This window comes from Bubalus kerabau, chromosome 2 (genome assembly GCF_029407905.1).
Source record: "Bubalus kerabau isolate K-KA32 ecotype Philippines breed swamp buffalo chromosome 2, PCC_UOA_SB_1v2, whole genome shotgun sequence".
Classification (NCBI taxonomy): domain Eukaryota; kingdom Metazoa; phylum Chordata; class Mammalia; order Artiodactyla; family Bovidae; genus Bubalus; species Bubalus kerabau.
The window spans coordinates 117,283,526-117,295,113 of NC_073625.1; the positions used below are offsets into that span (position 1 = coordinate 117,283,526).

The 11,588-nt window shown below is 42.6% G+C and overlaps 1 protein-coding gene across 3 annotated transcripts in view; it reads right to left on the reverse strand.

The window, feature by feature from the left end:
• The window catches only part of PCYT1A (phosphate cytidylyltransferase 1A, choline), a 49,553-nt gene extending 41,976 nt beyond the window's left edge, over positions 1 to 7,577 (reverse strand). Inside the window, exon 1 of one of the 3 annotated variants that reach the window (XM_055568544.1) lies at positions 7,333 to 7,577. The gene's annotated coding sequence lies outside the window, so the exon portion shown is untranslated. Of the gene's footprint in view, positions 1 to 3,535; positions 3,557 to 7,332 lie in introns of those variants that run through there. The other 2 variants (XM_055568543.1, XM_055568545.1) reach the window with 2 other exon arrangements.
• Between the last annotated feature and the right edge of the window lie 4,011 nt (positions 7,578 to 11,588).

The window sequence follows — 11,588 nt, forward strand, 5'->3', positions numbered from 1 at the left end:
TCTCAAAAATCTAACTCGAATTTGACTGAGTATTATAGGAACTATCTGATTAAAAAAAAAAGGAGACAAGAATTTTTCCTTTGCCTTCTATTCCTGCTTCCCCTCATCCCTGGGCCTACAATAATTTCCCTCAGTACAACCCTATACTCAGGATGAGATGGTTGGATGGCATCATCGACTTAATGGACATGAGTCTGAGCAAACTCTGGGAAATAGTGAAGGACAGGGAAGGCTGGCACACTGCAGCCCATGGGGTCACAAAGAGTCAGACACAACTGAGTGACTGAACAATAACAGCAATTTTCTACTGGCATACCAATGCCCAGTTCCAAAGCTAAATGAGCAAGCATACTTCATATCTGTTATCTGCTTCTACCACTGTGGAATTTAATAAAGTAGTGCTCTAAGAGGCAAGCTCTATGAACTTCTAGGTTAAAGTGCATCAAACACTGCTGGCATTAATCATGTCATTTGCTGTACACTCAGGCCTTCCCACAGATAACAGTGCAGCCACATCACCCTTTGTGTAAAGATCTTTGAAGCTTGAGGGAGGATATATCTAGCCCACAGTGGGAGGAAGGGCTGGATTCAAGAACTAGCAGAATTCCTACAGCAAGGGTCAGCAAACTACAGCTTACAAGTCAAAAATGGCCCACAGTCTGTTTTTATAATTAAAGTTTTACTGAAACACAGCCATGCTCATTCACTTATGTACTGCCTATGGCTATTTTTGTGCTACAACTGCAGAGTTGAGTAGTTGCAACAGAGACTGTATGATCCGCAGAGCTGAATATTTACTATCAGGCCCTTTACCTAAGAAGTTTGTCAACTCTATTCTAAATGAAAACAAGATCAGTTTTATTAATAATTTGGTAGCAAACTCTACCTAGATTATGTAAACAGTTCTAATGTGGAGGACAGTGCTAGAAATACAATTACTTCAAGAAACTGTACCATAACTTTCTTTAAAAAAAACAAACAAACAACAAACTATTTATTTGGCTGCACCAGATCTTAGTTGCAGCATGTGGGATCTAGTTTCCTGATCAGGGATCAAACCTGGGACCCTTGAATTAGGGAGCTTGGAGTCTTAGCCAGGGAAGTCCTCACATCCATAACTTTCTGATGCAGGATTACTGCAATTTATGTCACTAACCATAAAATTAGAAGATGCTTGCTCCTTGGAAGAAAAGCTAACTTAAAGTATTAAAAGGCTTTTTCCAGTAATCCTGTACGAATGTGAGAACTGTATGATAAAGAAGGCTGAGCATTGAAAAACACATGCTTTTGAATTGTGGTGCTGGAGAAGACTCTTGAGAGTCCCTTTAGACTGCAGGGAGATCAAACCAGTCAATCCTAAAGGAAATCAACCCTGAATGGTCATTGGAAGGACTGATAATGAAGCTGAAGCTCCAATACTCTGGCCACCTGACGTGAGGAGCCGACTCACTGGAAAAGACCCTGATGCTGGGAAAGACTGAAGGCAGGGGCAGAAGGGGGCAATAGTGGATGAGATGTTAGATAGCATCACTAACTTCACAGATATAAATTTGAGGAAACTCCAGGAGACAGTGGAAGACAAAGGAGCCTGGCATGCTAAAACATCCATGGGATTGCAAAGAGTCAGACATCACTCAGCAACTACAACAGTAACAACGTCACTAACCAGTATATATCACTACACCATATGCTGCTGCTGCTGCTAAGTCACTTCAGTCATGTCGGACTCTGTGCGACCCCATAGACGGCAGCCCACCAGGCTCCCCCGTCCCTGGGATTCTCCAGGCAAGAACGCTGGAGTGGGTTGCCATTTCCTTCTCCAATGCATGAAAGTGAAAAGTGAAAGGGAAGTCGCTCAGTCGTGTCCAACTCTTCGTGACTCCACTGACTGCAGCCCACCAGGCTCCTCCATCCGTGGGATTTTCCAGGCAAGAGTACTGGAGTGGGTGCCATTGCCTTCTCCGACTACACCATATAGAATAAGTCAAAAGAATGCCTGCTTTGGGAAATTCTAAATGTAAAGGTGATTTCACATTATCTGCACAGACAGATTAGTTATAAGTTAGGGCTCAATGTTATTCCTCAATATTTAGGATCAGTAAATGGCCACAATCTAAGATCTAAGCTTTGAACTTGATCTCTTCCCTCTAATTTCTCCAAAGAAACACTTATTCAACAAACACTGAGTGGGCACTTACTCTGTGTCAGACTCTGGGTTAGTCATGGACCAAAATAAAGTTTGTGCTTGGGCCTGACCACAGAGGGTTGGATTTCAGGACAGAGACTATCCTAAAAAACAGAAACTTGTAATAGCTCTTACAGCTGAACAATGTGCTCTGCCACTATCCTACTGAAAGAATCAGTGTGTAAACCCTGTGTTTAGATTTTGTTTTCCCTAGACTGGGTTACATCTCTAAGGCAGGGTCTATGACAGATTCAGGGAATCTGGGATTTAGACTAAAAAAAGTATATCTTTATTTTCACTGCTGCTGCTGCTGCTAAGTCACTTCAGACGTGTTCGACTCTGTGCGACCCCATAGACGGCAGCCCACCAGGCTCCCCCGTCCCTGGGATTCTCCAGGCAAGAACACTAGAGTGGGTTGCCATTTCCTTCTCCAATGCATGAAAGTGAAAAGTGAAAGGGAAGTCCCTCCGTCGTTTCCGACTCTTAGCGACCCCATGGACTGCAGCCCACCAGGCTCCTCCGTCCATGGGATTTTCACTAGCCTCTGGAAAATCCACGATCCTTCAATTATGAATGTAAGCCACAACAATAATAGTAGACTTAGTAAAATAGACTTTGTCACCAATAGAAATCATAGATATTTTCATATGATATTACACTTGTTACAAATATCTTGAAATACTATTTAAACACATGATCATTTAAAAATTATCATAGTTATAAGACCCACTGATAGACAGCAAGTTTATTTACTGTGTTAATAAAACCTACATGTGCTATTTCACACATTTAAAAATATTTTGATTACATATCAACACAATTTGTTTTCTTTATAATTTATGTACTTTTTTGCATATAAAAACATTAATCAAAAAAAGGAGTCCACAAGGTTTCACCATAATGCCAAAGTGTTCCATGGAACAAAAAAGATTAAGACTAGGGGCCAAACAAACAAACCAGAATCACCCAGTTTCTATTAAGTGCCATACACTCATTCTGTTCTCTAATATAGAGCAAAGATTATAAATCACTATTTTTAGCAGCCTTCACTTCAAACTGGCTTGCAAATAGCTGTGAATGTGATATAACAGCCTAGCAAATCCATGGGTTCCCCTGACAGACATTCTATTCCAAATGCAGAAAGCTTCAAACTAAACTTTCAACAAGAGAGTTACCAACAGAAAGGGAGGAAAAAAAGACAGAAAAACAAACAAATCTCCCTCCAATCCTGCTATATATCTATCTACTTACGTGATCTGCAAACAGGAAAATATAGGAAATTAACTTATTTATATTAATAAAGTATGTAAACAAACCTAACACAGTGCCAAATATATACAAGAGACTCACTGTTGCTTTGTTGTTGTTGTTTTTTTCCCTTCTAGAATGGTGCCCTGGCATATACTGCAAAATAAAATATGTAAAAATGTATATTCCCTGAATTTACTGATTAAATTATAGAGGAAGGGAGTTAGGATTTAAATTTTGTCACAAACCATTCATAAACAATTAACAAATCACATGTCATACATGTGTTCAGGTACCCATTTGACAGGAATATTGTGAAAAGAGAAGTTTAGGACTAGAAACAGAAAGGTTTAAGCTTAGGAAAGAGAAAGTGCTAGAAGTTACTCTCTAGGCAGATAAGCAAGAAAGTTGAGCCCTGTTCACACTCTCTTCTTCCTATTATTTTCTAATGTGACTTATGTAGACATAAGTAAAAGATGTAGAATCAGAAACAATCTTGAATAAAAAGGAGCTCTCACAGTCCAGTGATGATTGGGAAGTAGCCTGACTTTAGGATTTCTCTAACTGAAAAAAACTCCCCCTAAATCATGACTTTTAGAAAAATTTATTCTTTCTAATCTATTTCAGGAGAACATAAATGTTAGTGTAAGAATTTCTGTTTGATTCAGTAGGAGGAATTATCTCTATTAGCAAAGTCAGAAGATCTGGCTTCAGATGACAGTTATGCAAATATTGTGAAAGAAAAACATAAGAGAATTACAATTATTATTAGATATTTTGTCCTTATCCATCATTATTGTGCTTGCTTTTTCTATGACTATTTCATAAATTAATCAGAGTTTATAACATGAAGAGGCTATTCAGCTCCCAAGGGGAATCATGTCTAACCTGCAGATTAGATAGCTCCACAGGAAAAGCATGAATGAGGGCAAATGGTTAACAAACTCCATGAGATTGTATACTAAATATGGTTAGTATGCATATTTTTCAGATTATTAAAGGGCTATTTAACCGGAAGAACAGCTTTCTCTGCCACAGTAAGGAAATCTAAAGCAAGAGAAAGCAATAATTCTTCCCATAGTCACAGAGTAAGTCAGTGTTAACATCAGATAAAGTCACCAGGAATCCAAGGCTCTGACTAGATTCCCCATAAGGAGTCGCATATCCAAAGAGGAGATCCCTAAGAAAAATAAAACCTCACCTGTTTATGAGAGAAGACATCATAGGCTGAGGAAGGAATAATGTTCCTTCTTAATCAATTAGGCCATTATATTGGTTTCCAAAAGGAATTTACAAAGCAGGTCAAATCAAAAAGAATCATTTCATTCAGCAAATACAAATAACCCCAGAGGCAGTGCTGCAGTCCCTAAGCCTAAACGTCTTCCCTTTGGTGATGAGTAACCTTTAAGTAGTATATTCTGTTCTACGAACAAATTCTTGAGTAGCTCCTTTTAGTTATATAGAATGTAAGCCTAGTAAACATATAATATTCTAGAAACAGCCATTTTTTAGCTAAACAAAGGCTCTCCCTGGGACTTCCCTGGTGGTCCAGTGGCTAAGACTCCACACTCCCAATGCAGCTGGCTGATCAGGGCACTAGATCACAAAAGCCAAAACTAAAGATCCTACATAGTACAAGGAAGACTGAAGATCCCTTGTGCTGCAACTAAGACTGGTGCTGCCAAAAAAAGGCTATTCCTCACCATTCCCAACTGATTTCCGTTTAAGTATCTTTCTGAAATCTCTTCCGCTATGACACAGTGTATATGTGTATAAAGGGTGGGAGTGACTATCAAGTTATCAGATAAATACAGTGTCTGGTAAGTCAAAACTGTCTCAAGCTTCTTCTATTACATATATTTTTAAAAAACACTAAGTTACACAATCAACAAGTAGCACCTTCTACAAAGGGCTGTAAAAGAGGAAGAAGTAGTGAAACTCCTTCAATTTCATCTGCATCACTAACAGACCTCATGAAAGGGAATCAGTAGGAAATAAACCCAAGCTAGAACTGTGGTGTTGGAGAAGACTCTTGAGAGTCCCTTGGACTGCAAGGAGATCCAACCAGTCCATTCTAAAGGAGATCAGCCCTGGTGTTCTTTGGAAGGAATGATGATAAAGCTGAAACTCCAGTACTTTGGCCACCTCATGTGAAGAGTTGACTCATTGGAAAAGACTCTGATGCTGGGGAGGGATTGGGGGCAGGAGGAAAAGAAGACAGAGAATGAGATGGCTGGATGGCATCACCGACTCAATGGACGTGAGTTTGAGTGAACTCCAGGAGATGGTGATGGACAGGGAGGCCTGGCGTGCTGCGATTCATGGGGTCGCAGAGTCAGACACAAGTGAGCGACTGAACTGAACTGAAAACATCAGTTGAATTATCCACAGCATGGTATCATTCCCAGTAGGCCAGTCTTGGCCTCCAATGTACAAAAACCATTGATCTGGATAGTTAAATACATTAAAGCTTCTCCTCTGTGACCTTCTAGTCACCAGTGTTGACCTCTCCAAGTCATCCCGTCTTCTCCATGATGATCATCTGTTCACCACAGATTAGTGCACCAAATATAATTCTCAACCAGTACCTTTTTACTAACAATTTTCTGTATTTACAGAAACATTAAATATTAAGATTGAAAAGGACCCTGAAGGTCACTTTATTCTCAGCAGAATCTTTTCTGTCTCTATCTTCAGTTCCCCTTCTAAGCCTTGTTTCTACCCTCTTCAAAGCTTCCCCATTACTCAGTGTCTATTCCTAACAGTTTTTCCCATTACAAACCCCTATATCCTCACTGCCTTTCTAAATATCACTGTCCCTATTTCAATATATAAGTATTGGTTCTCCCAACTGAGGACCTGAGCTTCAGTCTTCAGTTAAAACTACTCCAATTTTATTTGGGAAGCCTTCTTCAGTTAAGTCAATCTGGTAGAGGATGTGCCCCAGCCCCAGATCTTCCTAATTGCATCTTGGTATTTCCAAATATCCCCTCATTGTAGAATCATGGCATTTTAGACTAGAAGGAAAACTCAGAAATAATCTGGTCCAATGTTTTTCCAACTTTTTAACTACATTTTAAGATACATGAAATTCAGTTTGCATCATAACTTCACACATTCATAACTGAAACAAGTTTCATGAAATAATACTATTATTACGTGAAAATTTCAGGTCTGTGTCTTTTCTTTTTTTTTTTTTTTTTTTGTAAATTTCAGGTTCCCTCCACTAAATGGACTACACAACAGTTTAGGAAACATTCATCTAATCCAAACTTCCACTTACGGCGGAAGAAACTGTAGCTCAATTGTGAGGTAAGCTTCCCAGCCACAAGAAGTCTGTCCATCAAATTAAACTCGGCTCTGTCTAACCTTCTCCACCCAGTCACCACACCCCTACTCAAACAAAACGCTACAGTACCCTGTCCAGTCACTGATCCCACAGTCTTCTCCAACTCAGTCCCCTCAAAGTTACGGCTGCTTGGTTAGAGTCCCCTCGCAGCTGCTGCTTCATATTCCCTTAGGTCAGAGTCCCCTCACAGTTCCTATCCATCGATCAGTCTCCTCCGAGTCGTTGGCCCTTGGTCACAGTTCCCCGCTGTCACTGCTTCATACTTCCTCGGTCATAGTCCCCACGCAGCCTCTGCCTCGTGTTCTCCGAGGTCAGAGCCCCTTAGTATTCACTGCTGCTGGGTCACAGATCCCTCGCAAGCAGCTACGTCTCAGCCACAGTCCCCTCGTTGTCAACGCCCCTGGGTCACAGTAGCCTCACAGTCGTAGCCTCACACTCCCCTCACTGTCACTGACCCACTCTTCTTTCAGTCACTCCTCCAGGCAGTCCCAGCACCACAGTTTCTCCTCTCAAACACAGCCGCAAGGATATACACACACCCGGTCCTTACCTGCAGCTCACGTTTCCCTGGCCCCTAGTGACTGTCCCGTCGAATTTCTCCAGAGCGCCGCGTCACGGACAAGGGAAATAGAGGAGGTTGCGCGGAGACGCCCGGGAAAGGCAGCTGACGGAAGCGCGGACCGGAAATCCCGCCTATTGCCCTCCTCTTATCACTCCGACCACTAATTCTCTTCGAAAACCACTTCTGATACAGTGGTTCCGCCTCCATAGAGGCCCCGTGGGGCAGAGTGACTGAGCAGAACTCAACAAGAGAGAAGATAAAATGGCAAAGGGTCACTTACCTTGCGGAATTGGACTATGCGGTGAAGAAACGGATGTACCTTGTAATAAGACACGGCTGTGACTTGTCACTCTTGCTCGCTGGCCGTCCGTCAAGAAGCGTTAACGTGGTGGCTCGCCTTTTGCCCAGCTCCGGGGTCAGTCCCTCCCAGGCGGACCTACCTGTCCGTTTTAGTCCTTCCTGCTCTACCCCAGCGGCTGACGCGGTGCCAGGTACTCATATACCAGCACATTCATAATGCAGATGGCCGCGACACCTTCCAACCTTGACACCCCCTACCTCCACACCATGGTCTGCAACTGCTTCACACAGCACCTTTCCCTACTGGGTGACGTGAAGAGATGCACGTCCGCCAACCAAGTCCTGTGAAAAGCCCTCTGTGTTCCAGTTGTTTCTAACCCAGGTTGGCTCACCAAGAGATGATCCCTGGGTATCAACTGGGGGCCATCTAAGCAGGTACAATTCTTGACTTGGTGGCCACTGGTAGGAAATCACACAGCAGGGTGACTGGTGAAAAGAAATGTTTTCCTTTGCTAGAAAGAAACTAGCAAAACCCCTTTGGAGGAGTCCCTTGTAGATGGGCTTCCCTGGTGGCTGAGACAATAAAGAATCTGCCTGCAATGCAAGAGACCCAGGTTCCATCACTGGGTGGGGAAGATCCCCTGGAGAAGGGAATGGCAACGCACTCCAGTACTCTTGCCTGGACAATTCGATGGACAGAGGAGCCTGGTTGGCTACACTCAATGGGGTCGCAAAGTGGACAGGACTGAGTGACTAACACTTTGACTTTCAACAAGGCCAGAAAATAGCCAATGTTATGGAATAAGTAGGGCTTCCTTGGTGGCTCAGACAGTAAAGCATCTGTCTGCAATGCGGGAGACCTGGGTTCCATCCCTAGGTCGGGAAGATCCCCTGGAGAAGGAAATCAGAGCAGATCAGATAAGATCAGTCAATCAGTCCTGTCCGACTCTTTGTGACCCCATGAATCCCAGCACACCAGGCCTCCCTGTCCATCACCAACTCCCAGAGTTCACTGAAACTCACGTCCATCGAGTCAGTGATGCCATCCAGCCATCTCATCCTCTGTCGTCCCCTTCTCCTCCTACCCCCAATCCCTCCCAGCATCAGAGTCTTTTCCAATGAGTCAACTCTTCGCATGAGGTGGCCAAAGTACTGGAGTTTCAGCTTTAGCATCATTCCTTCCAAAGAAATCCCAGGGCTGATCTCCTTCAGAATGGACTGGTTGGATCTCCTTGCAGTCCAAGAGACTCTCGAGAGTCTTCTCCAACACCACAGTTCAAAAGCATCAATTCTTCGGTGCTCAGCCTTCTTCACAGTCCAACTCTCACATCCATACATGACCACAGGAAAAACCATAGCCTTGACTAGACGAACCTTTGTTGGCAAAATAATGTCTCTGCTTTTGAATATGCTATCTAGGTTGGTCATAACTTTCCTGCCAAGGAGTAAGAGTCTTTTAATTTCATGGCTGCAGTCACCATCTGCAATGATTTTGGAGCCCCAAAAAATAAAGTCTGACACTGTTTCCACTGTTTCCCCATCTATTTCCCATGAAGTGATGGGACTGGATGCCATGATCTTTGTTTTCTGAATGTTGAGCTTTAAGCCAACTTTTTCACTCTCCACTTTCACTTTCATCAAGAGGCTTTTGAGTTCCTCTTCACTTTCTGCCATAAGGGTGCTGTTGTGTGCATATCTGAGGGGATTGATATGTCTCCCGGACATCTTGATTCCAGCTTGTGTTTCTTCCAGTCCAGCGTTTCTCATGATGTACTCTGCATAGAAGTTAAATAAGCAGGGTTACAATATACAGTCTTGACGAACTCCTTTTCCTATTTGGAACCAGTCTGTTGTTCCATGTCCAGTTCTAACTGTTGCTTCCTGACCTGCATGCAGATTTCTCAGGAGGCAGATCAGGTGGTCTGGTATTCCCATCTCTTTCAGAATTTTCCACAGTTTATTGTGATCCACACAGTCAAAGGCTTTGGCATAGTCAATAAAGCAGAAATAGATGTTTTTCTGGAGCTCTCTTGCTTTTTCCATGATCCAGCGGATGTTGGCAATTTGATCTCTGGTTCCTCTGCCTTTTCTAAAACCAGCTTGAACATCTGGAAGTTTACGGTTCACATATTGCTGAAGCCTGGCTTGGAGAATTTTGAGCATTACTTTACTAGCATGTGAGATGAGTGCAATTGTGCGGTAGTTTGAGCATTCTTTGGCATTGCCTTTCTTTGGGCTTGGAATGAAAGCTGATCTTTTCCAGTCCTGTGGCCACTGCTGAGTTTTCCAAATTTGCTGGCATATTGAGTGCAGCACTTTCACAGCATCATCTTTCAGGATTTGGAATAGCTCAACTGGAATTCCATCACCTCCACTAGCTTTGTTTGTAGTGATGCTTTCTAAGGCCCACTTGACTTCACATTGCAGGATGTCTGGCTCTAGGTCAGTGATCACACCATCGTGATTATCTGGGTCGTGAAGATCTTTTTTGTACAGTTCTTCTGTGTATTCTTGCCATCTCTTCTTAATATCTTCTGCTTCTGTTAGGTCCATACCATTTCTGTCCTTTATCGAGCCCATCTTTGCAAGAAATGTTCCTTTGGTATCTCTGATTTTCTTGAAGAGATCTCTAGTCTCTTAGAAAAGGAAATGGCTACTGTTAAAGGATTTTTCCATGTATTTACTTATTTTTGTTTACATGCTTTTCTTGAAAGCAGCTGAGAAATATGGTGGGTAAGCAGCTGCTGAGGAACTACAGGGGAAAATAAAGGATCTATATTGTGACCCTTCCCTTTTGAGTTTTGTTGAGAAGCGTAGTACAAAATAGCCGTAAAAGGAGAAAGTCCTTGGGAAAATGGCAAAGGGCCAGAAGTACCCGGCTTTGTACTGCGGACAGAAAAACATCTCCTGCCTTTGGTTATGCTCAGCGCCAAGATTTAATAATAAATAGGGATGTTACTTGAGAAAACGGGTTGTGGGATAAGCACATGAGTCACTTAGAGCGTGCTGTCCTTGAAATGTTTTTACTGATTATGTGTTAACCCCGTATGTGCTCTACTGGCCATATACTTTAAGCTCTTTGTTCCTGCTTCTATAAAAAGGCTTGACTGCAGAAATAAACTTGTCAGTCCTTGCAAGAGACTGTCCAAGTGTCATTCTTTCAGGTTCGTTGCTTCCAAGTCCCGGGGAGAAAATCCCCAACAAGTTTCAAACACTTATTTGAACAGGGCAGATAGATTCCGTTCAGTTCAGTCCAGTCACTAAGTCGTGTCCGACTCTTTACGACCCCATGAAACGCAGCACGCCAGGCCTCCCTGTCCATCACCAACTCCCAGAATTCACTCAAACTCACGTCCATTGAGTCGGTGATGCCATCCAGCCCTCTCATCCTCTGTCATCCCCTTCTCCTCCTGCCCCCAATCCCTCCCAGCATCAGGGTCTTTTCCAATGAGTCAACTCTTCGCATGAGGTGGCAAAGTATTGGAGTTTCAGCTTGAGGCAGATAGATTAAGGTGCTTGAAGTAAGGACAGCTAGCTGGAGCAGACATCTAAGGGGAAGATTACTACAAAGACAGTGGAAGTTGGGATAGTACCATCATAACCTCTGGGAGTCTTAAGGGAAGCTAATTTCAAATACAGCCTAGAAACTCTTCAATCGTGACACTGGGCAAACCCTGGATAAAACAAATACAGGTTTAAACTAACAAGGTGTGTAAAGTGTAGAGTGGCAAGAGCTGAGTAAAAATACTAGGTGAAAGATAAAGGCAATAATTTAAAATGCAGGAAAAAAACTTACAAGCAAGCTGATCTCAGAGTTATAGTGAAAAATTATAAATAACCAATCCCACAATAACGACATGGCAAAAATAACCAATGGTGTATAACCTAATGGAACTGCAGCTATTAATGTAGTCTTCCCTGGTGGCTCAGAGGTTAAAGTGTCT